The sequence below is a fragment of the Phascolarctos cinereus genome, unplaced genomic scaffold, assembly GCF_003287225.1.
Source record: "Phascolarctos cinereus isolate Bilbo 61053 unplaced genomic scaffold, phaCin_HiC Scaffold_1;HRSCAF=81, whole genome shotgun sequence".
Classification (NCBI taxonomy): domain Eukaryota; kingdom Metazoa; phylum Chordata; class Mammalia; order Diprotodontia; family Phascolarctidae; genus Phascolarctos; species Phascolarctos cinereus.
The window spans coordinates 285,609,864-285,634,272 of record NW_027555514.1 but is presented as its reverse complement, the minus strand read 5'-3'; the positions used below and the strand labels follow the sequence as shown (position 1 = coordinate 285,634,272).

The 24,409-nt window shown below is 54.7% G+C and overlaps 1 protein-coding gene across 1 annotated transcript in view; it reads left to right on the top strand.

Annotated features, from left to right (window-relative positions):
• The first annotated feature begins 6,584 nt into the window (after positions 1-6,584).
• The window catches only part of TCF20 (transcription factor 20), a 200,378-nt gene continuing 182,553 nt past the window's right edge, over positions 6,585-24,409 (top strand). Inside the window, exon 1 of the mRNA XM_020982772.2 lies at positions 6,585-6,946. The gene's annotated coding sequence lies outside the window, so the exon portion shown is untranslated. The remainder of the gene's footprint in view (positions 6,947-24,409) is intronic.

Genomic DNA, 24,409 nt, shown 5'->3' with positions numbered 1-24,409 from the left:
CAGTTATAGTTTGCTGTTCAGTCTTTTTTCAGTCGTGTTTGACTCTCTGTGACCCCGTTTGGGGTTTTCTTGGCAAACATAGTGGAGTGGTTTGCCATTTCCCTCTCCAGTTTTTTTTTTTTACAGATGAAGAAACTGAGACAGAGCTAAGTGACTTGCCCAGGATCACACAGCTAGTAAGTGTCTGAGGTCAGATTTGAACTCAAGTCTTCCTGACTCCAGGCTTGGAGTTCTATCCACAGTGCCCCCTATCTGCCCATAGTATAGCATACCCTATACATATATTGCAGGTGTGTGCTTAAAATTTGTTTGCTAACAGGGTTTTGTGACCAAAAATATTTGGCAGAGTCGATGGGAAGCCAGGAAAGATTGGGCTCAAGCCTGGCCTCCAACACTGGGTGTGTGACCCTGGTGAAGTCACTTAACTTTTCAGTGCCATCATAACTGGGCCAAAAAGAGTACAAGAATTTTGAGCAGGAGGGACATTAAGAGAGCCTTGAATGCCACCCTCTCATTTCAGAGAAGAGCAAACTGAGACCCAGAGGAATTAAGTGACGTGTCCGAGGCCACCCGAGCACCAAGTTGGAGGGTTGGAATTCTCACCCAAGTCCCGTAGTCTCTGACCCTTGGCCTGTGCTGCTGGTTGATTCCTCTTTTTTCTTCTCCCTCCTCCTCCTTTTCTCTCCCCTCCCTCTTCCTCCCCTCCACCTGGGGGGCGGCGTTCCTCCATCGGGGAGCCTTTTCCCCTCTTCGGGTTTGGTCCAGTCCCTGGGAAGCATCCTCTTCCAAGGCTGTTTCTGGTCCCTGCCCGTTGCCCATCCTAACATGCCAGATAAACACTGCTGTTGTATTTATGTCTACACAAGGTGACAAAGCTCGAGGGGGCAGCAGTGAGGGCTGCCTTTCTGGCCCTGCCCAGGTGACACAGAACAGAACCACGTTCTTGTCTTCCTCCTTCTCTCTCTTCTTGTTCCCATCTTCCTTCTTCCTTTTCTCCTCCCCCACACTCTGTCACTTGCAGAATTTGGGAGTCGGGAGGGAGGTCAGTGGCCCTCTCCACCTGCTGAAAGCAGAAGGAATCCCCACGGTAACAGCCCAGCAGGCGGCTGGCAGCCCCTGCCTGAGTGGAGGCACCGAGCGTACACTGCTTTTTCAAGGAGATGGCTGAGAAAGGCAGGAGGATGTTAGCTGGCGTGGATGGTACCAGCAGAACAACCTAGGATGAGTTTTTTTAGGGACTAGGGGGATTTGGGTGTCCAGAGGTTCAAGAAAGAACCCAGTAGATGGAGACTGAAGATTAAGGACTGAGGGAGACATCTCTGCTAGAGAAGGGGAGAGCGGTGGGGTCCAGGGTACCTGCAAAGGAAGGCTTTGGTTGAGTTGGGTTATTTCTCCAGTTCTCAGAGTTCTAATTTGTGAAATGAACATACTGGAATCTCAGAAGTCCAGAGCTGGATGGACCCTCAGTGGCCTTGGAGTTGACACCCACTCCCCAGAAGGAATCCTCAGGATAATGGACCTGGCAGGTGGTGGCCCAGCTGGGGCCTGATGGCTTCAAAGAGGGGGGAAAGTCACCATCTCTGGGATTAGCCCATTCCACGCTGGGACAGCTTGAATTAGGAATGAGCTATTCCTGAGGTCAAGCCTTAGTTGGCCTCGCTGCAACCTTCCCCCACTGCTCCCAGTTCTTGGTGGCCTAGAAACAAGCGGAGCAAAGCTAATCACTGTTTGCCATGGCAATCCTTCCGATATCTGAACACAGTGGTGGCTCCTCCTCTCCTTTCCCTTTCCTTCCCACCCGCCCAGGTAGACAATGGTTCTAGCTACAGCAAGAACTTATGGAAAAGAGAGAAGAAACCAAACCCCTTCTCCAGCCAAGGAGCTATGACTGGGCAACACAGGCTTGCCTCACTTTATGGAATCATGGTGCCCCTCTAAAGTTGTGGATAAGAGGAAGTTTTGGAAATGGAATTGTATTTTAAAACTGTTGGACAATTTGAGCCCACAGCAAATAAACCCTTTGATCAAACGCTGAATCACCTTTTCAGAGCAGTTTGTGTGCCTGCATTTCCACAGTGCCGCTTTGTTAGAAGAAAGGTCCAGTCTCACAGTGTGAAGCTGCTCAGCTATTCCTGTGCACAGCAGCCTTGGATCCAAAAGTGAGGATTGAGGGCATCCCTTTAAACTGCAGGAGAGAGCTTTCTCCGAGGAAAATGAGATTACAACTAGAATTTGTCAGAGAGGCTCCGGTGAGTGAGTACCTGAAGTTGAGCACAAGATTCCAGGAGATCCTCTCAGATGCTCTAAGAACAAAGGCTGAGCCAGTGTCCCTGCTGGCAGGCAAACACTGGGCGGATCAGGGGGCTTTCCCGAGCTCTGTGACACAGTCACCAGGTTACAGTCCTGGCAGTGCTTTAAGAAAATCATTTGGGCTGTTTGTGACCAGGATAGACTGGAGTAGGGAGACACTCAAATCAGGGAAACCAATCAGAAGGCCATTGCAATGATAGAGATGAGAGGTGATGAGGGATTGGACTCTGGTGGTGACTGGGAGCGGAAAGGAGGGCTTGGAGGCAAGAGATGTTGGGAACGTAGAAATGGCAAGATGTAATGACTGACCGGAGATGTGGGGTGAAGGCAAAGGAGGAGGCCAGGATGGCCCCACAGTTATGAACCCAAGAGGCTGGGAGAGGCATAGGGCCTTGGACAGAAAGAGGGAAGTCTGGAACAGAATGAGCTCAGCTTTGGATTTGCTGAGATGTTCTGGGACATTGTCTGATATGTCCAATAGGCAGTTAGTGATATGGGACTGAAGCCTGGGGGAGAGCCTGGGATTTGGAATTGGATGTGAAAGTCTGACTCATTTATATAGAGATGATCATTACAAGATGGGAGGGGGGAGGGAAAGAGAGAGACAGAGAGAGGAGAGACAGAGAGAGAGATGAGAGAGAGATGAAGAGAGGGAGGAGAGAGAGAGAGAGAGAGAGAGAGAGAGAGAGAGAGAGAGAGAGAGAGAGAGAGAGAGAGAGAGAGAGAGGAAGGAGGAAAGAGAAAGAGAGGAAGGGAGGGAGAAGAGAGAGAGAGGAGAGGGAGAGAGAGAGACTCAGAACAGAGCTCTGGAGAACACCCACAGTTAGGGGACACGATATGAATGACGAGCCAGCAAAGGCGGCCAGACTGGAAGAAGAGCCAGGAAGGAGCAGAGCCATGAAAACCCACAGAAGAGAGAATACTCAGAGGCGTCCAAGGCCACCAAGAGGCCCAGAAGGCTGAGGACTGAGAAAAGATGGTCAGCTTTGATCATGAAGCAGTCCCTGGGCACCACAGGGAGCCTTTCAGTGGATTGAGGAGGCCAGAAGCGAATTGTTGAGGGCTGGGCAGAGGAAGAGAGAGGCAGCTGAGGGCACCAGTCTGGGGCTTTTGTGAGGAGGTTAGATGAGAAAAGGAGAGATAACTTGAGGGGACGGTCATAGATCTAGTGAAGATTTTTTTAAATATGAGGGAGACTTGGGCGTGTTTTCAGGCAATAAGGAAGGAGCCAGTTGGTAGGAGGGGTCAGAGATTGGAGAGAGGAGGAATGGTGGAGGGAGCAATCTGCTGGAGAAGGCAGGAGGGCTGGGATCACGGGCCAAGTGGAGAAGTCGCCCTCAGGAAAGAAAAGAGCCGCTTCTTTGTCAGAGACAAAGGAAGAAAGCGGAAGTAGAGGGATTCCCAGATGAGACTGGGAGGCGAGAGTCCATGGTGGATGTCTCCATTTGCTTGGTTGTGGGAGAGGTGAGGGCTGCAGCGGAGGGAGCAGGGAGAGCTAGGGGAGGCTCCAGGAGGGCTCTCCAGATAGTCTGGGCCTGCCTCCACCAGGCGCTGGTCACTCCAAGGGCCCCCTTAGCTTGATGTCAGCCCTAGGCTACCAGTGGGGACACACGCCTTCCTCAGCAGCACAGCCACCCCGGCTCAGGAAGGCAGAGCAGAGGGCCAAGATGCCCGGCAGAAGCCAGGGCTCACAGAGCTCCAGCCAGCACAGAGTCCCACGAACAGATCTGATCCTTCCTGCCTGTGTGACCTGGGCAAGACGCCAGGCCTCTCTGGCCTCAATTTCCTCTTTTGTTCTGAAGTCTTGGCATCTCTACATCTAGCAAAGATTGACTGAAATCAGATCACAGCCCAGCCCCCCTCAGTTTTACAGATGGGGAAGCAGGGGTTCAGAGTGCTTATCTAAAACAGTCTCTGCCTTCAGGGAGCTTGCAGTCTAGCTGCAGGAGATAACATGTACACACATGGGTAAAATAAGGTAGATGGAGAAAGTGAGGCCCAAGCGAAACTGGTGTCTCATTGACATAGAATAGAGGAAAGGTGATTTGGGGGGAAGGCACAGGCTAACTTGGGGAATCAGGAGAAGGTGGAGCTTGAGATGAACCATGAAGGAAAGCAGTCATTCTGAGAAATGGAGGTGAGGAAGGAGTGCCTCCCAGGCATGGGGGCCAGCCAGTGCAAAGGCAGGGAGGCCGGAAATGGGAGTGCTGTCCAGTTTTCATGCCAGTTTATGCTTGCCACCTTTGTGGTCAAAGTAAGTGAATGAACATTTGTTAAACAAGGACTGTGTGCTCAGTGATGGGGTAACCCAAATAAAAAGGACATCATTTCTGTCCTCAAAGAGCTTACTTTGTACTGGCTGGATATACGCAGTATACAGACAAGTGGGATAATAGGTGGAATGTGAGGAGGGAGGAAGGAACTTTCTGGTATCAGCCCTACTGTTTTCTGCACACAGGCTGAGGACCACAGAAGCCAAGACCTCTGTCCTCGTCCCTCTCATCTGGGGCTCCAGATGCCCTCCAGCCTCTCCACGGCTAAGCATCTCAGGCATCCCGAGGTCTCCCCAGATCATTTCACATTCCTAGGCTCCTCGGGTAAAAATGGGACACCCGATCTGTTCTCTGGACAATGAACACCCCTGCTGTCCAGCCAGGCTCCTGAGCCCTCAGGACTTTCTGCTGGGGAGTCTCCAGATCCTTCCTTTGGAAGACAGCTCAGTAGCCCAATGGACGTAATCTTTGGGGTGCTGAGGATCAGGGTCTTGAGAGCAGGTCCAGTGTTCCTGAATTCGGGTTCCAGGTTTCCTGATGGGGCCTTCAGGGAATCCTGTACCCACTTCCCTCAGTTAGTACCCTCTTTTTTAGTGGTACCACTGCATTGGCTCAGCCCTTCTCCCTTTTCAGAGTGATTTTACATCATTATCTCACTAGAACTTCAGAATGCTGGTGAGGGGAGGGCAGGCATGACTGCCCCCATTCAGTCAGCCAATCAATCACCTGACAAGCATTTATTATGTGCCCACTCCTGCGTCAGGCACTGTGCTAGGTGCTGGGGATACATACAAAGACCAAAAGGAAACAGCCCCTGCCCTCCTTCCCAAAAAGTCTTTAGGTCTTGGGTTCTTCCTCTGTAAAATCAGGCAGTGAGATCAGGTGGCTTTTAAGGCCAGCTCTGAAGCCTATGTTCCCAGCAGCCTTCCTGGCTCATCCACACCCCAGTGTTGGTAAAACTACAACAAAAGCCCCTTCTCTTTCATGGCTGCACATGAATTATTTGTCAGCCTCTCATTAGTATCCTTAAAAAATACAGGGATGTGATTTCATTCTCCAACAGAAGTCATGTGCCCAGGAGCTCCCTCCACAGATGGGATCAGCACCGCGCGATTTCAGAGTCTGGGGGGCATGGGGCAAGGGACTTGCACAGGGTCACACAGCCAGGAGAGGCAATGGCAAGCCTGAGATCTAGGGTTTCCACGATCCAGACCCAGACTCTGCTGGGGTCCTCTGGCAATCCCTTAGCTGGGTGGCCCTGGCTGGACAAGTCACAGCCCCTTCTGCCTCAGTATCCTCATTTGTAAAGTGGGGATGAGAAGAGACCCTCCCTCCCAAAGGGGCCAACCTGAAAGCCCTAAATCAATGCCGCTCATGGTGACGACCATGAGCGATATTGGTGTCTTGTCCCCGTTTGACCAGGAGGTCCATTAGGGCGGAATGCCGTTCTCTGCACACAGCAGGTGCTTACTTGGTGTTTACTGCCTGCTAAATGAATGCTGGAGGTGGAAGGAAAGAAGCCCCAACGGCCCCCTCTCCAGCTCTGGGATCCTCTCCAACCTCTTCCCCTCGGTTACTTCCTTCTTCTTCCATCAGGACCCAGGCAGGCCAAAGAGGAGGAGAAAGGCGGCGCCCCCTCCCCCAGGAGTCAAGACAAAACCCACCCACCTCCACCCCATCCCCCGCCCTGCATCCCCCATTCCCCATCCCCATCCCCATTCCCCTCTCCCCTCCCCGACAACCCGACGAACTACATTTGCACGCGCGCGCACACTCACACATATGCACACACACAAACACTCACACACACGCGCACACACACACACACACACACACACACACACACACACAGCGCGCACACACCCTTGTCCCCTTCCTCCAATCAGGAACCCTTCTCGGCCTCCCGGGCTCCAATCAGAGGCGCGGACGCCGGGCGCGGAGCAGCAGCCGCCGCCGCCGCCACCGCCGGTCCTGGAGGCCCCGCCCTCCCTGCCCCGGGCCCGTGTGTGGCCCGAGCCGAGCCTGCCGCCCCGGGAGCCCCAGCAGCTCCAGCAGCCCCGTGCGGCCCGTCCTGGGCTGGCCCGGGGCCCGCGGTGGAGGGGAAGGCGCGCTCTAGGGAGCGCCGAGTCACGTGACAACAAAGGATTGGCAACATTTTTGCTACATAGAATTCGGAACCATGTGCGCGCGAGGCCCCAGAGCTTGCGCCGGCCCGGGCTAGGGTCCCCCGCAGAGCCTGAGCGAGCGAGCAAGAGCGCGAGGGCGAGCCCAGAGGGGACGCGGGCCCTCCCTGGGGCCCGAACCCGAGCCCCGAGCGGAGCAAGAGTGCGGAGAGAGCCCGAGAGAGCCCAGACTGCCCCGAGGTAAGGAAAGCCGAGCGTAGCCTTGCCCGCCTGCACACACACACACGCGCGCGCGCACACAAACTTGTGCACGCTCCCAGCGTCCTCGCCGACGCGCACACGGACACCCTCACCACACACATACACACGCACGCAACTTGTGCACGCTCCCCCCATGTACACCGACTCACACATCCACGTAGATTCATAACACATGCACAACAGCGACAGACCGCGCACAACTTGGGCACACTCGTCGTGCACACCGACCCATAGCACACGCAGACACTCGTACACTTCTCACAAGAGCCGCACACACTGTACATTCCCACACTCAGCTCTGAGCAGGACACGCCAAAAACAACTGTGCACAGTCTCCCGACCTAGACAGACACAAACACGCACAACGCGGGGTCCCTCACCCCAGGACCAGGGCTCGCCCCGTGTCCGTCGCCAGGGCCCCCCAGATCAATCCCCTGCGTGCGCTCCCCACTCGGTGGCCGGGAGGACTGGGGGATCCCAGGCCGGGGCTGGAGGCGACTGGTAGGGCTTAAGGTTTGGTTGAATTCCCCCCCCCCTTTTCTGGAGAACGAGATTTCAGTCCAGGAAGCACCGAACCCTCCTCCTCTAATGTTTTCTTCTCGCCCGCTTTTCTTCTCTCTCTCCCTTTCCCCCCTTTCTCTCCCCCTCCCCCCTTTCTCTGTCTCTTCCTCTCTTCCTGGCCTTCCCTCCCTCCCTCCCTTTTTCCCTCTCTCTCTCCCCCTCTCTCCCCCCTCTCCCCCTCCCTCTCTCTCCTTCCCTCTCCCTCCCCCTCTGCCTCTCCCTCCGTCCCTCCCTCTCTCCTCTCTCCCCTCTTTTTCTCTGTAGCTCCCTCATCCCTCTGCAGTCCTTTCGGGGGGTTCAGGGTGGGCGCCGTACAGGGAGAAGGATAACACGATGTGACCCCCCAGCAGTCTTTGCCTTGGAAGTTTTTTTGGGGGGGGTGTTAGGGCTGGACCCGCCACCTGGGGGCGGGGTGGGCGTGGGGGAGAACCTTCTCCCTCTTCAGCCTCTTGGACCATTTCTCTACTTATCGGGGTAACCTTACCTCCGAATTCGCAGAAAGGGGGGCTGTAGGGAGCAATAGGTTCCTGAAAGGGAGGCTGGGTGGCCCCGCGCCTGCTTCGCATTCTTCTGAGACCTCCTTGGCTCCCTCCCTGGGCTGAGCCCCGTGTCCCCTTGCACTCCCAGGTGAGTGTGTGTGAGCGTGTGTGCCTGCCCCCACCAGCCCCATGAACTTATTTTCTCCTTCTGTGCAACTCCAGACTTCACCGTCCCCTCCCCCTTCCCTCTTCATGAAGCCGGTTCAGCCAGGGAGAGGATAAATGGGGGGGGCAGGGAGGCCCTGAAAGCTGCAGCCCCGAGATATCTGAAAATCTGGGAAGGGTTTTTCTTTCCTTCTCTGTGATTTTTTCCATATGTCCACACCTCCCCTGATCAGGGTTCCTCTTTGGAGGCCAGCCCTCCCCCTGTCCTTTCTTCCCCCCTCCCCTTCCCCGGGTGATAAGCAGGATGCTGGCCTGGGCTGAGGTTCCTCCCCACCCCCACCCTAAAGAAGGTCAGACACAGAGGAGGAGGTTAGAATGTGGAGCCACTAAATCTGACTTTCCCTGTTCTAAAGCCCCTCCCAGCCCTGACATTCCCAGTTCTAAGGTCTCACCTCCATATTCCGTGTTCTAAGGCCCTCCCAGTTCTGGCAGCCCCTATTCTAAGGTCTTTCCAGATCAACATTCTGTGCTCCAAGGGCCTGTCGGGCCCTCACATTCCATGTTCTAAGGCCCCTCTCAGAATGTCGCCTGACATTCTTTCTCATATGTGCGAGACTAGGTGACCGATGAGGTCCTGTGCTGCCCCTGTGTTCTAAGGGTCCTCCCAGCTCTGCTTCATTATAATGGGCTTATATGCCACCGGCCTCATTTGGTGTGATCGGGCAAAGCTGATTCTCGAGTGAAGGAATGAGTGAGAGGCTCCTTGACAGGGCCTTACTTAGGACATAGGATCCTTTTCATTGGTTAAGGGGTTGGACTGCATTTAGGGTTAAGGTGGGAGGCAGGAAAGAAAGTAGTAAAGGTGTGGAGGTGGTAAAGTGCCAGGTGGGTTCAGAGCTGGGAGGGACCTTGAAATAAAAGGTTCAGGGTTCAGAACCCAGGGCCCTGACTTAGTTTTTAAAAACTATTTTGATCAAGATTGCTGTATTTCAGTGTGGTTGGCTTCCTTTGTAATCTTCCAGTTTTATTTTGTGCTCTGAAAGCCCTGAATCTGCGAAGGGGCCTGTGACAACCCCTCCTCTAGTCTGACTCCTCAGTGGGAGAGATGGAGAGATTCCCCCAATAAGGGGCAGAGCCAGGCTTCCAATTCAGGCCTCCTGACCCCAATCTCCCATCCCCTGATGATGGGCCCAGGATCAGAATGATGGATGTTGGGAGGGGAGAATGTTTGTTTGCAAAGGTCCTTGAATGCAGGAGAAGGATAAGCTCCCATAGCCCTTGGGGAGCCCTGGAAGGGGTAGGGTGTGTGTGTGTGTGTGTGTGTGTGTGTGTGTGTGTGTGTGTGTGTGTGCGTGTGTGTGTGTGTGTGTGTGTGTGTGTGTGTAAGATACAGAGATGGGTGATAAAACAGCTGTTATTTCCAGGGCGGCATGGGGAAGCAGATCCGATCTTATTCTCTGTGTGCATTTGGATAAGTCACCTGCCTTTCTTGGAGGTCAGGGTTCCTCCCCAGAAAAATGAAGGGGCTGGCTGGTCTGGTCATTTACACTTCCTCATCTGTAGAATGGAGGGGCTGGTCCTGTGACTTCCTATCTCTGGGCCTCAGTGTCGTCCTCTGTAAATGAAGGGCTGGAATGGGTGACCTCTGAGCTAGGCCCTTTGTGATCCCACCCGAGAGCAGGCAGGAGGCCATCTCCTCAGTCACTCACTGTCCTTAAATGGCTTGTCTCTGGAAACTCATTAAAAGCCTGAAGTTACCTCCTTCCTGCCGAATGGCATCTGAGGGCGTGTTCACCTAGAATGCCAGCCCTCTGGGGCCCCTGGCTCTGCTGCTTCCAGCCCAGCCTATGGGAGCTGCCCTATATGGGAGCCTCCCTCCCTCCCCCTCATTTCTCCCTCTTTCCCTCCTCTTCCTTCCTTCTTTCCCATCCTTCTTTCCTTCCCTTATTTCATTCCTTCTTTCCCTTCCTCCCTCCTTCATTCCTTCCTTCCTCCCTCCTTTCCTTCCTCCTTCCCTTCCTTTCCTTTCTTCCCTCCTCCCTCTCCTTTCCTTCCTTTCTTCTTTCCCATCCTCCCTTCTTTCCTCCCTCCTTCCTTTCCTCCCTCCTTCCTCCCTCCCTCCTTCCCTCCTTCCTCCCTCCTCCCTCTTTCCTTCCTTCCTTCCTTCCTTCCTTCCTTCCTTCCTTCCTTCCTTCCTTCCTTCCTTCCTTCCTTCCTTCCTTCCTTCCTTTCTTCCCTTCTTCCCTCCCTTCCCTCTCTGCCCTCTAGAAGCAGGCCCATCCTGCAGGAGCTCAGGCCAAAGACAGTTTTCTCCTTCCTTTGTTTGGGAGGTTGACAGAAGGGCTCGGCCACCTGGTCCATCTTTTCCCTTTGACAGATGAGGAAAGCCAGGGACCAGGCCTTTTGCTGCAGGTTGCATGGGTTGTACCTGTTGGAAGTGTCCTCCGGCACAAGATCCGTTGGCTTTTCTGCCACCCTACCCTGCCTGTCAAAGACCTCGCCTGAAGTGAGGCGGCCTGGCCAGCCAGATTGTGATCCCTTCCCCAGCTATTAGAATAACTCATAGTAATAAAATATTTTTCACATGACAAAGAAGTAGATTCATGATGCTGTTGTGACCTAGAGAAAAGGAATTTATTTTTATTCAAGTGACTGCAAATAGGGAACCAGCCAGGGGCCTCGTGCAACCTGGGAGCCCCCCTGCCCTGCTTCACCTGGACCTCTTTCCCTTACCCCTCCCTACTTGCAGATTCCCAGAGGAGGGGCTCTGTGGGAGTGGCTGGGCAGGTGCCCTGGGGCCCACCTCCCCCACAACATCACTGCTCAGTAAACTAGGCCTGGGGTCTGCTGAGCCCTCCTGGTGACGATTTGGAGAGGATGAGCAGGGTGTATGTCCCCAAGTTACAGAGGAAGAGATGGAAGCCCAGGGAGCTCACGTTCCCTGCCCAAGGTCCCCCAGCTGGCAGAGATAGGTTTTGAACCCGGCCTTTTCCTGTTTTCATATGACCGCCTTGCGTCTTTGGAGTGCCAGGAGCCGGCCTGTGGATTCCCGTCAGCCAGCAAGCCCTTACTGAGCTCATATTATGTGCCCAGCACTGTGCCAAGAGCCGCTAGAAATAAGAAGCAGAAGCAATCCTGTCCTCAGGGAGCTTATCTGGTGATGGAGAAATGACTGTTGATTGACGATAAACAATGCAATTGGAGTCTGAGAGCTGGGTTCCAATCCAGCTTTTCCATTTGACTTGCAATAGCTCCGTATTAATGTAATTTATCACAACGGTGACCTTGGGCAAGTCACCTTTCCCCTGTGGACCTCAGTGTCCTCCTCAGTAAAATGAAGGCTTGGACTTGTTTCCAGCTCTAAGAAGTCGCTGATTCTTCCCAGACACGGGCTGCTGGAGGGAGCAGGCTGGCAGCATGGGGAAGTGAGCCAGGATGTGTTCAGAGCATCCCAGTCAATCCCTGACGTGCTGTCTACCCTGTTCCCTTCTCCCCAAGCTAGGCCTCCCCGTGGCAAACTCCATTCCATGGAGTTGCTGGCCCTGGGCACAGTCCTGTCCCCCAGACTCTTCAGACCGCCTCAGTATTTGTTCAAGAGCAGGTTCTGCCAGTGGAGCTACAAGATGAGAGCTCCCCCCCACCCCCTTCCTGCTTTCCCCATAGTCCCCCATTCCTGGAAGGCTTTTCTGGAGGAAGCTGATGACCTGGCGGGCAGCCAGGGAATGGGCTTGGTGGCTCTGAGGCCTGTTCTGAAGCCTCCCTGGGGGTGGGGACTGACTGCCAGTTACGATACTAGGCCCTACTGTAGCTTCTGGCAGGTCCTGAGCTGGTCACCTGCCTGGTGGCTGGATTCATAGGCTCATGGCATTTAGAGCTGAAAAGGCCCTTGGAGCTCCCCAGGTTGAACCCTTTTGCTATACACAGGAGGAAGCTTAGGCCTGGGAGGGGGGAAGAGTCTTGCCCAAAGCGGCAGAGAGCCAGGTCACACATTTAGCTATCCTGGCCCAGGGTCACCCAGCTGGTCATTCAGAGGCAGGTGCAGGCCTCTAACGAAGGCTGAAGGCCTTTTGAAGCTGGAAGGGTCCCTGGAGGTCTCACTCAGGAGCCCCACCCAGAGCTTTCTGGTGCCTGCAGAGAGCGGCTGCGGGAAGGGCTGGCCAGGTGAGCCGCGATGACCGCCATGGGCAAAGGAAGCACCTTGGGCCTGGGTAACCGCATGGAGGGCTGGGTTGTTTTCTAAGTGCCCGAGCTCTGGGCTCTCTCCCCTCCTTGCTTCCCAAAATGCCAGTGCACTAAGGCCCCACCCAAAGTAGGATCAGAGCCCACAGACATCGAATGCCACGGTCAGAGAAGAGCTCTAGCCCCTGATGCAAGTCTTGGCAAGTGAAGAGTAACCACGTGGGGATTTTCCCTCTGCCCAGAATGGATTTCTGAAATGAATCTGCCATGATTTACTCTCTCTTTAAAGACCCTGCCCTTCCTCAGGCTGCAGCTTCTTTATCTGAACAATGAGGAGGGGTGGTGGTGGGGGTAGAGCTCAGCTCTAAGGCTCCTCCCAGCCCTGACATCCCCTGTTCTAAGGCCCCTCCCAGCTCTAACACTCCCTGTTCTAGGGCCCCTCCCAGCCCTGACATCCCCTGTTCTGAGACCCCTCCAGTTCTGACACGCCCTGTTCTAGGGCCCCTCCCAGCTCTGACACTCTGTTCCAAGCTCCCTCCCAGCCCTGTCACTCCCTGTTCTATGGTTTCTCCCAGCTCTGACATTCTCTGTTCTAAGCTTCCTCCCAGCTCTGACACTCCCTGTTCTAAGCTCCCTCCCAGCTCTGCCACCCCCTGTTCTGTATCCTAAGAGGCCTTTCCAAATTCTAAAGCCTAAAATCCCACCTGCTGTAGGCAGCCTTTCCCACACACCCCCTCATTCCAGCCTCTTCCTCCTCCCGCCTAGAGCTTGCTTTGTGTCTGTCTGTCTGTCTGCATGGTGTCTCCCCCCTTGAATTGGAAGCTTTGTGAGAACCCAGCCTGGCTTTTGCTTAGCCCAGGGCTTGGCACAGGCTGATGGAGGGATGGATGCTATCTGTGTAAATGAGGCTCCCACCATCTCTGCCATCCCCCCCCCAGGCCTCCCAAGGCCTCCTAAGGCCTCCTTTCTTCCTCACTGATGTGAGGCTGAGGTACAGACGCTCTCCAAGGTCCCTTCCAGCACTGAGCTCCTCTCCTCATCCCTCCCCCAGGCCTCCCACTTTACTGAATTCTCTTTACCACCATTTTGCTAATGATTGGGGAACTCTGTTTTAATTAGGGCTGTTCTTCCCAGCCCATCTGCCTCTCCTGCTTGATCTGTCGAGAGCCGCAAGGTCGCCTCTTGGAGGGCTTGGTGCCTGGGGGGTGGGGGGGTGGCCCTGGTGATTGTCCTGTGATGTCAGAGCCCCCCCTCCCCCCTGATCTCTGTTACCTGCTGGGGCAGAGGGCTGTTCTAGGGAGGAAGGCCGGGCCACCTAGATCCAGGAGAGTTGATCTAGATGTCATACAGATTACCTGGAAAGGGCTTCAGAGGCGTCTTGTCCAATCTCATTATTTTACAGAGGAGGTAAACTGAGGCCCAGACCAGGGAAGTGACTCACCCGGAGGGGCTGTTGTCCACAGGGACCTTAGGTCATGTAGTTTAACCTTCTGCCCATTGCAGGAACCCCTAACTAGAGGTCCCCCAGCTCTTCTGGGATACTCTTAGTGGGGGGGGGTTCATTATCTGCCAGACAGCCCATTCTGAATCAGATTCTTCTCTCCTGCCTGTGCTCCACCCAAGGTGTCTGCCCTTGCAGGGTGACTGCAGTCTTGTAAAGGACAGTGCCGCCGCAGGACTTCAGATCCGTGCTGAAGGTGGTGGCCAGAGTGACTTCCGAGTCCTTGAGAATGGAGTGCATTGCCTCCCTGTGGGGATGGCAGGGAGGTGGGGGACTATAGGGGCAGAAGGAGGCATGCATTTTCTGATGGGCCAATGTGTTGATTTGTTTCTCTTGACTGGAATGGTTTGTTACGATTGATTCTGCCGTCCTCAGTTTTCCCATCTGTAAAATGGGGATGACAAGCAGGTTGTTTTTGTGGGGATCAAAGTAGATAATGCATGTCAAGAGTGCTTTGCAAACCTTCCAGGGTTTAGAAATGCTAGTGATTGTTATTTCTTTGGAAAGCTGCCTGTGAACTGTCAGTGGGCAAAGCAGTGGGCGGGAGTCTGAGGTCTTGGGTTTGAATCCTGCTTCTTCCACTTACCACCTGTTTGACAAGTCGCTTGTACCCAGGCCTCAGTGTCCCTGTCTGTAAGATGAGGGGGTCAGACTGGGTGACTTCCAAGGTCCCACCGGCGCTAGATCTAGGGTCCAGTCATCTTGTGACACCTCTGCCTCAGTCTCCTCCCCTGTAAAATGAGAGACTCATCCAGGGTAATGGCCATGGTCTCCCAGTTTGAGGTGGAGCCTTGAAGGGTGAGTCGGCTCCTGGGGCTGTTTCTCTTTCTGGGCCTATCTTTATGACTGTGAATGACAGAGCCCCAGCATATATATAGTAAGCCATCCCTTGGCAGGCTCCTGGTGGCAGCTGGGGGGATTCCTGGGAGGGCTGGAGGCCGGGAGTTTCCCCTTTGCTCCCCGCTCCCCCCCCCCCCCGCTTCCCTGCTCTCCTTTCCTTCCCCCCCCCGCCCATTCCTCTTCCTTTTCTTCTCTCCCCACTTTTCTTCCCCTCTCCCCCCCCCCCCTCCCCCTTCCCCCTCCTCTTCCCCTCTCCCCCTTTCCCCTTTCCTCCTCCTCTATCCTGCTCCCCCTTCCTCTTCCCCTCTCCCCTTCCCCTCTCCCATTCCCCTTCCTCTTTCCCCTTCCCCCTCCCCCTTCCCCCTCCTCCTTCCCCCCAGCTCCCTCACAGACTTTTCAGCTTTTTCCCAGCCAGGTCTGTTGTGAGTTTTGGAGGAGTGGGGGGCCAGAGAGTTGGACTAGGAGACAAAGAGACTTGGGTTTGAATTCCGCTCCCACAGTGTTTCTGTGGCTTGGGGCAGGTCCGCTCCACACAGTAGGCACTTATAACTGCTTATTGACCCACTGTTTCTTCTGTAAAATGGGATTACAGTTTCTGCCTGATGCACAAAAGTGAAACTGTCCAGGGGACCAGAAAAGGCCTGGGCCTGGGATTCTGTAGCTCCCGGGAATCTCCCTCCTCCAGGGCAGGTTGCCACTTTTCCTAGCATCTCGGCAGCTTCTTGTCTTGGAGGACCGCAGGAATGACCAGGGTCGTGTGGCTCGGAAGCGGATGAGATGGGATCTGAACCCGGGCCTTCCCGCCTCCACGTGCAGTGCTCCTCCTGTGCTGTTCTGATTGGTCACGTGCCAGCTTGGGGAGTCTGACAAAGACCCTGTTACCTGTAGGATCACAGAGAACGTCTTCTGTTTGGCTTCAAAAGGCCTTGCCAGCCTTCTTCCCCTCCTTGGGCCCTCCATCTACCCTCTCTAGGCCTTTGCATCCTGAAGGCCTTCAGTGTCCACCTCCTGGCTTCCCACTGCTCAGATCCCACCTTGGGCAGGAAATCTTTTCTGGGCTGCCGTCCCCCCGAGATGAGCTTGTGTTCACCCTGGTTCAGTTATCTCTCTGCATGTTGTCTTCTCCATTAGACTGGGAGCTTCTTGAGGGCAGGGACTGGTTTTTGCCCTTCTTTGCATGTCTGGTGCTGACTTAGGGCACTGCCTGGCACACAGTAGGTGCTTCGTAAATGCTTCTTGACTGACTGCCTGATGCTTCCTTCTAGAATCCCTAGCATGCAGCGCAGTGCTGGGCCCTCAGTAAATGTTTGTTGATTGACTGACTAATCCCCTATACCTGTTGGAAGAAGGGCGCCACCTACAGGTGAGGATACCCATTGTTCCCGTGTGGAAAGGTCCTGCCTTCCTTCCCTGGCTGTCCTCAGATGTGGCTTTCTGGTGATACTGTGGCTGACAGCTCCTGCAGAGCCTGTGCCTCAGTTTCCTTTGGGGGACGGTCTTAACGCTAGAAGCCGGGGGCCAGATGGCTAAGGGGTGCGGAGCCGTGCGCGCTCTGCCTTGGCGGCCCTGGGAGAATAGACAGGCCCTTTCTGCGAAATGAAAGCTACAAGGAAATGAGACACGAGGGCTGCTTAGGGGCCTTGAATTTTTCATTGAGTTTTTTGTGTGTCCAGATTCCCTAATAAAGAGGGGAGAGGAAGACCAGAGATGGGCCAGGGCTCCCCGCCTTCCCATGTCAGAAAGAATAGACTTTTTTTTTTCCACCAGTAAAGCTCTGAGGGTGAATGACCAGCTTCTGTTTTCCAGAAAATCCATTTTGATGGTGTGCCTTAGTTGGTAACTCTTTCTTTTCGTCTGTTTTTTTTTTCCAGCTGTTAAGACCGTTAGCAAGGCCTGCTGCGGGGGGAGAGGGGGTGTGAAGCCCTTCTGGCTGGGGCTCCCTCTGTAGACGGGATGAGCCGGGGTGGGGGAGCCTGGGGGACCGGGCGGAGCTCAGGCACGAGAGGGATGTTGGCATCCACAGCCAGGAGGGCGGCTGGCTGACCCCTGCTTGTGGTGGGGCCGTCTGAAGGAGGGGGAGCCCATCCCCAGGGGCGTGACCGATGGGCTCCCCACTCTGTGCCTTTGCTGTGTCCCAGGCCTGGAATGTACCCCTGCTTCTCTGCCTTCCCCTCTACCTTGAGGGCTCAATGCCAGCATCACTGCCTCCATGAAGCCTTTCCTGATTTCCCCCAATGCCAGTGCCCATGGGAGAGCCCAACCTGCCTTGTTTTTATTCTCAGTATATTTCCACGTGTGTAGGTTGTCTCTTTCAGTAGAACGTAATCCCCTGGCAGGGGACTGTTTCTTTTTTTGCATCGCCCATGAGGAGCATGGTGCCTGGTACAGGGTAGGTGATTCATAAATGCTTTCTTTCTTGATTCAACCAGCATTTATTAAACACGTAGTCTGTATGAGCTGGATTCAGTTCTGAGAATGCAACCCCACTTAGCATGGTCTGACCCCAGGGAGCTTACATTCCCAGGCTCTTAACTTTGAGGAGGGGGGATGGTGCGGGATTTCAGGTGGCCTGTGAGCTTGGTTGGGAAAACAATGAAGTCTTTTTTTCAATAGAATTGATTTCTTTTGTAATCTGACATGCTTTCTTTTATGAATTTCAAAGCCTGATTTTAGGAAAGGGTCCACAGGCTACCCCAGCCAGAGGGCCAAAGGGGTCCAGGGCCTGAAAGGGTAGAGAAGCTGCTACCTGGGGCTGGGGATCCCAGGTGACTGTGAAAGACAAACTGGGAGAGGGAGGGAGGGTCCCTTTGGACAAAAAAGGCGTTTTGTAATTGTTTTTATTGGTGTTTTAAATGATTTTTTTAAGGCATTCTCACCTCTTTCTCCATTACCTCCCCTCAAAACAGAGAATCAAAGCTAAGCCAAACATCTCGGATGAGGGTGTGTGCCCCATTCTGTACCCCTGGCTCCCCACCTGTCTGAGAAGAGGGGGATATTCTTCTGTCCTCTGGAGCCGTGCTGAGGCCGTGCTGGGCCTTTCTTTTAGGTGATAGGCCTTTGGGTTTTTCAGTCATTTCTCAAGTGACGGACATCACATCCACTTTCTCTCCTAGATATTTTTTGGTCTGGACCTGTGATGTCATTAGCATAGGGAGCTGCCTTTACTGAGGTGCTCCGGCTCCTCTCTGAGTCTTGCAGAGTATCCTTGGGCACTGACGTGCAAAGGCTTGGAGGTGGGAGATGTCACATCAGGTATGAGGAACAGTCAGAAGGCCAGGCAGGGCTGAGCCTTGGGGGATGTGAAAGATTCTAAGAGGCAGCTGTGAGGAGGACATGGAGAACAGCCAAGGCAAAGGCTTGGAGGTGGGAGATGGACTGCAGTGTCTGAGGCACAGTGGCCGTGTCACAGAAGGGAAACTGAGGCCCAGGGGCATTCACACCCACCTTAGGAGCTTAGATCTAGGTCTGGAAGGGAATCTTAAAGGCCAAGCCTGTCATTTTACAGAGGACGAAACAAGGCCAGGAGAAGGGAGTGACTTGCCCATTAAGTGACAGAACTAGGATTTGAACTCAGGTCCAGAGCTCTTTCTAAGCATCTCACGGCCTCCCCTAGGAGGAGGGGGTGATACCAGGACCAGTATCTAGGTCCCTGGACCGCCCCCTGTTTGCTTTGTCTTCAGGGTGCCTGGGGTGGGTGGGCACTGCTCTTCTGTGGGTTTCTGGAGGGGGGAGGCTGAGGCCAGACAGCCTGGGGGACTCAGCCCCTGCCCCTGCCTCTCATGAGGGCTCCCTTGCCCTTTCTCACTTTGCTTGCCCAGGTCACTTACCCTCCGGAGGAGGGCCTTTCCAGAGCTGAAGTCCAACGTGCTGGCATTCTCCCATTCCACGCTGTCACCCAGGTCTGATCGCATTCTCTGGGCCCCCTCCCAGCTCGGATGGTCCCTGTTCTCAGCTCCCCCTTAGCTGTTCTCAGCCCCCTCCCAGCTCTGCTGTTCTGTGATTCTCTGATTTCTGGGCCAGGGCCAGGCAGAGTGGGCAGAGGTCTCTCTCTTTTCTGTGGCTCTGGTTTGACAGTTCCCGATCCCTCCACATTCCTGCATGCCTCTTGGGTGCCAGGCGCTGTGCTGCTAGGGGGCTGGGGATGCTGAGACAAAAGAGACAGCCGCTGCTCCCACACCGCCCGTAATTGAGTCAAGTTTCCCCAGAGGGAGGTTGAAGACCTCTGCACTCCATCAGCAGATGGGGCTGGGCGCCAGGCACTGAGGGGGGTGGGCCACGGGGCAGCCGCCTGCGGGGAAGGCCACGGCCCCCTGACCCCTCTGCCCGCCTCTGCCCGCCGCCGGGGCTGGCGGCTCGTCAGTGTCAAGGTGATCGGTTACTGTGATGTTACAAAATGGCTGTTTGGAAAGAATGACTTTGATAGGCCGACAGAGGCTCCTGGCTGGGGGTGGGGGTGGAGGGGAGGTGCTGCCGGAGGAATCCTGTCCCTGCAGAGTCTGATCGGCTCATTACCAGCCCTTCCAGCCTCCCTCCTGCTGGCCTGGGGCCCCCTCCCCTGGAGCTGCGGCAGTGTGGGCTGCGAGGGGTGGGGGGTGCAGCTTACCCAGGAAGAAACGGGGATCCCTAAGTCACTTCACCAGCATTTGTACCCTCTGTATGGGCAGAAGCTGGGAAGACCAGCCCTCCTCCTCCTTACCCCATGTATGCAGGCCCCTTCATGGCTGAGCAAGCCTCCGTTTCCTCATCTGTATTTACCCTCAGGGTTGATGCAAGGCTTAATAATGTCACGTAACAGGCTTTGAGAACTGTCAGTTATTGTTATGATGGGAACTGGAACGGGACACGGAGCAGAGGTCAGCTGGTCTAATACTTATTTTACAGATGGGGAAACTGAGGCAAACAGAGGTAAGTGACTTGCCCAGAGTCACACAGTATCTGAGGCCAGATTTTAATTCAGGAAGATGAGTCTTCCTGACTCCAGGCCTGGTGCTCTATGTACTGGTGGTGCCACCCAGCTGCCCCACAGAGTCAAGAAGGCCTGAGTTCAAATCCTGCTGTGAATGCTTCCTAGCTGTGTGACTCTGGGCAAGTGATTTCGCCTCTCATTCTCAATCAGATCAAGTCATCAAGCACTTATTAAATGCCTACTGTATGCCAGGCACTGGGACTACAAAAAGAGGCAGAAGACGGTCCCTGGGAGGCAGGAGGCGAACAGCTCTGTACGTAACTAGATATACATCCTGGATAAATGGAGGAAGCCCGGTCCTCCTCTGAACAGTGGGGTTGATGACGCGCCCGCCTCCCAGGGTGGTGGGGATGAAGTGGCCTGATCTTTGTCAAGCCCTCTGTCAATGCTTGCTCCGGTTCCTGACCCCTGGGGCGCCCTGGCCTGCCTTCTTCCTGGAGTCGGCGAGACGGGGTGTTGGCAGGTCTTCCTGGGCACAGGCTCCCCCAGCGTGGCGCTCCTGATTCTAGGAGGAGGACGGCTTCCTCCCACCATGCTCTGTTCTACCTTGGAGAAGCCTCTAGAATCCTTCAAGTGCTGGGGGGCAGCAGGAGAAGCCCCTGCAGGTCTCCAGGCAGGGATCTCCCCACCCCAAAAGCCTCCAGCTGTTGGCCCTCTGTGTCTCCAAAGGGAAAAGGAGAAGACTGGGACAGCTTTGGACTCTCGGGGGCCTGGGGGAGCGCTGGGGGAGCTGAGGCTGGAGAGGTAGCCTGGAGAACAGACGAGGGAGGCCTTGAATGCGGAGCCAGGGAGCGCGTAAAGTGTGCAGTGGGGTTGGGATGGCTGTGACTTTTCAGAGTCTTAGCATTTAGGGCCACACGAAGCTTTGGAGACCACCAAGGGCCCAGAGAGGGAGAGGGCCTGGCCCGCAGTCACCCAGCAAGCCCATGGCGAGGCGGCGGGGCCAGAGCCTCCAGTAGCAGCGCGAAGCGGGCGCGTGATCAAAGCTTCTCGGTTGAGTGGCTGGCCCCACGTGGGGACCCGAGAAGCTGCTGGGAGGCCCTCAGGTTGAGAGACCCCCTTAGCTGCCTGTTTTCTGCCTGTGTCTGGGGGGTCTTAGGGGGAGGAAGGATGATTGATGGATCAGGGACATCAGTCAGTCTGCAGAATAATTAGGGTGGGGCCGCGAGAGGATGCCTGGGAGTCTGGGGGCCTGAGCTCCAGCTCACTGCAGGCCCTGCGCCTTGGGCCTCAGCTCCCTCGTCCATAAAATGGGCCCTTTGGGCAAGCCTGGTTGGCAGCTGAGGCCCTTACCCACCTGGCACAGCCCGCAGCGGTGGGCTCCCTGGGGGTCTGCTCTGCCCAGCCTGGCTGCCTCCGTTTGCTCTTTCCTTTCTTCAGAGCTCTGCGTCTTCTTGTGCTTGGCCTCCCCCCGTTCTCCAGCTGGGCCCCAATCGCCGCTTTGCGTCCTCCTGACAGTGCTTGGGCTTTCTGCCAGGGCCTTCTCCACATCTGGCCTTGATTAGCCTCCTTGGGAGTCAGCTTCGGCGTCTACCCTCCAAGACTGAGCGGAACAAGTCACAGGCTCCCGGGGCTAGAGCCGGAAGAGACTTCAGAGGCCTGGCTTTTTGCAGAGAAGGAAACTGAGGCGAGGGAGGGCAGGATTTGAACCCAGGGCGTCTGACTCCAGAGTTGGGGCTCGTTTGGCTGTTCTGGGGCCTCTCACTCCCAGCTCCCCAGGCTTGTCCCTCTGGTGGAGAACAGGCCCAGCAGCCCCTCCCCCCTGTCCCCCAGCAGGGAGGGACCCCTCGGCAGCCCTGGAATCCTGTACCCTGTACTCAGGCCACCAGGGAGAGCTCATTGGTGTCAGCGCCTCGGGTCCCCGGGGCTGCTGCCGCAGGAAGCCTGGATTTCCAGGACGGAGCCGAGCCAGGAGCTGGAGAATCGTTAGGGGCCCCCTCTCTGCCTGCCCTGGTGCTTGGGGCTGGGGAGACAGCAGGGACGGCGGTGTGGGGCAAGCCGGTGGAGATGTTTCCTTATCTGCCCAGTGAGGGGAGTGGGAGGGGGGCTTCTCAGGCCTCGCTTGCCTGCTCCTAGAAGCCCCTGCAAAACGCTTGGTCGGGGCAGCTAGGTGGCACAGTGGATAGAGTTCTGGCCCTGGAGTCAGGAGGACCTGAGTTCAAATGTGGCCTCAGACACGTAACACGTACTAGCTGTGTGACCCTGGGCAAGTCGCTTAACCCCATTGCCTAGCCAAAAAAAAAGAAGAAAGAAAAGAAAGTGCTTGGTCAATGTGTACAGACTGCTAACAGAGCCTGGGTTCTGGAGTCAGCAAGACTTGAGTTCAAATGCAGCTGGGTGACCCCGGGCAAGTCACTTAACTGCTGTTAGCCTCAGTTTCCTCATCCATAAGATGAGAATCATAACAGCAGCTTCCTTGAAGCGTTGTTGGCAAGATCTGATGAGATCACAATTGTAAAGGGTGCACAGTGCCTGGCACGTTTGGGGGCTTAGTGCACGTTTTCTTCCTTTCCCCTTCCCTTCCCCTTCGCTTCCCAGTGAGTCAGACACTGCTTTTAGCATCAGAAACCCTGGCCTCCCCTCCTGTCTCCAATTCTTAGCTGTATGACCTTGAGCAGGTCATTGAACCCAGGCCTGCCTCAGTTTCCTCACCTGTAAAATGAGCTGGTTAGACTGGTCTCCGTGGTTCCTCTCTTGCTCTAAGCTCCATTGTTCTCTTAGCCCCATTTTCCTGATGGCTCATCAGTAAGTGGGGTCCAGGGTGGTTCAGTGACTTGCTGGTGATTGAATGGCTGAAGAATGTCAGAACCAGGACTTTCATCCCCCCTTTCCCCCCTTGGATTTCATCTCTATGAGGAGCTCCCAGGCAGCGCCCCTTGGCACCTGGTTCTGCAGCTTGGAGTCAGAGGGAGCTGCCTGGGGCAGCCCACGATCACCCCCATGGGTGTGTGTTAGATGCGGAACTCGAACCCAGGACTTCCCCGCTCTGTCTATTATGCCAGGGTACCTCTGCTATCCTTTGGTTATGAGAAGGTCCTCTGGTAGCAGTTAATGGGTTAAATCCTCTTCTCAGCTCTTTTGGCAAGCCAGAGTCTCTTGATTAGACAATGCTGCCATCTGTAAAGACACCCCGTTCTTTAGTTTAGGGAAGGGGACTGGCCTTTTACTCACACCCTTGGTTGGGGGAACTCCAGTAAGAGAAAACTTCTGCCATGCAAATCGCCACTTTTTCTCCACTTTACAATCTTAGAGGGGTGACTGGGTCATTCTGCCAGTAGGTGTCAAAGGCTGAACTTGAACCCAGGTCTTACTTCTGGGAGCCCACTTTGGCCCCCCTCTGCCTGAGAAGCATGATGTAAGAATAAGTCAGTATTGATTGAATTCCTGATACGCTCCTTCCACTGTTCCTGGCATGCCGGGGCGGGGGGGGGACAGAAAAGACAAAATTGTGAGGGTGCTTGGGGATCTACAGTGAGGAGAGACCCCCTTCCCCAGAGTCGGAAGGCTGCAATCCCAGCTCCCCCCTCCCCCGCCCGATTAGCTGTATAATTGTGAGCTCTTTACATATAGTGCATATATATATACACACACACATATATGGGTACATACATATATGATCTATACATATGTACACACACATATAGACACACACACACACACACACACATGCACACATATGGAGAGAGAAGGCGAGAGAGAGTACTGCCCACGTATCTGTGCCTATGGCTATGTCCCTGTCTATGTCTGAGGCTGTGGCTGTGGTAGACCGCCATCTATATGTGTAGATCTACATATTTGCCCCTTTTCGGGGATAGTAGCCTGTCTTAACTAGCAGTGGATGTGAGGATAAGATGAGGTGGTCCTCATGAAAGCAGCTATGTAGTAGACAAGTAAAAACTTGTTTAACTAATTAAAAAACACCCCCTCTTTTTGTAATCAGTTTTTGTTTTTCTATCCTTTTTATCTGCCAGTGTATCATCCACCCCACCCCCAAAGGGCCACCCCTTTTAACAGAGAATAAAAAAGGAAGCAGTTGAACAAAACCAGAACCTCACTTAAGACTGAAGAACATACCGTGTTCCACACCCGTAGCCCCCCACCTACTGACAGAGGAATTGAATTGTCCTCTCTCTGGGATCACACTTGCTCATTGTAACTACACTGTGTAATTATCCTTGTAATAAATATTTGTTGATTAATAGGGGCCTATCACTTGCTCCTAGGAGTAAGAAATACTGAGACAAAAAGAGACAGTTGCTGCCTTCAGGGAGTTTTTATACAAATATAGGAGCCAACCAGAGACAGAGAGACAGAGAGAGACGAGAGAGACAGAGAGAGAGAAGGAGAACACGGATACATAGAGAACAGGGCAGACAGCTACAAGGCAATTGGGAGGGAGGGCGCTTGGCCCTTGGTTGCAGCAGGCACAGGCAGCTTCCTGTAGAAGATGGTACCTAAGCTCCTTCTTGAAGGCACGGAGGGATTCCAAGGGATGGAGGTGAGGGGGGGCAGCCACTGCAAAGGCCCAGAGGTGGGAGATGAGGCTCTTGTCTGAGGAGCAGAGAGAAGGCCTGTTTGTCTGGATTACAAGTCTGACGTTATAGACGGTGCCCCTTCCCCCACCTCTGCCAAGAAGCGGGGGGAGGGGCCTTCTTTGGGGCCAACCTTGGTCTTTACCTTCCCAGAGTTTCCCGTTTTAATTGTTACTTTGCTGCAGTCCTGGTGCGGTCGTTTCCTCGTTGCTCTAACTT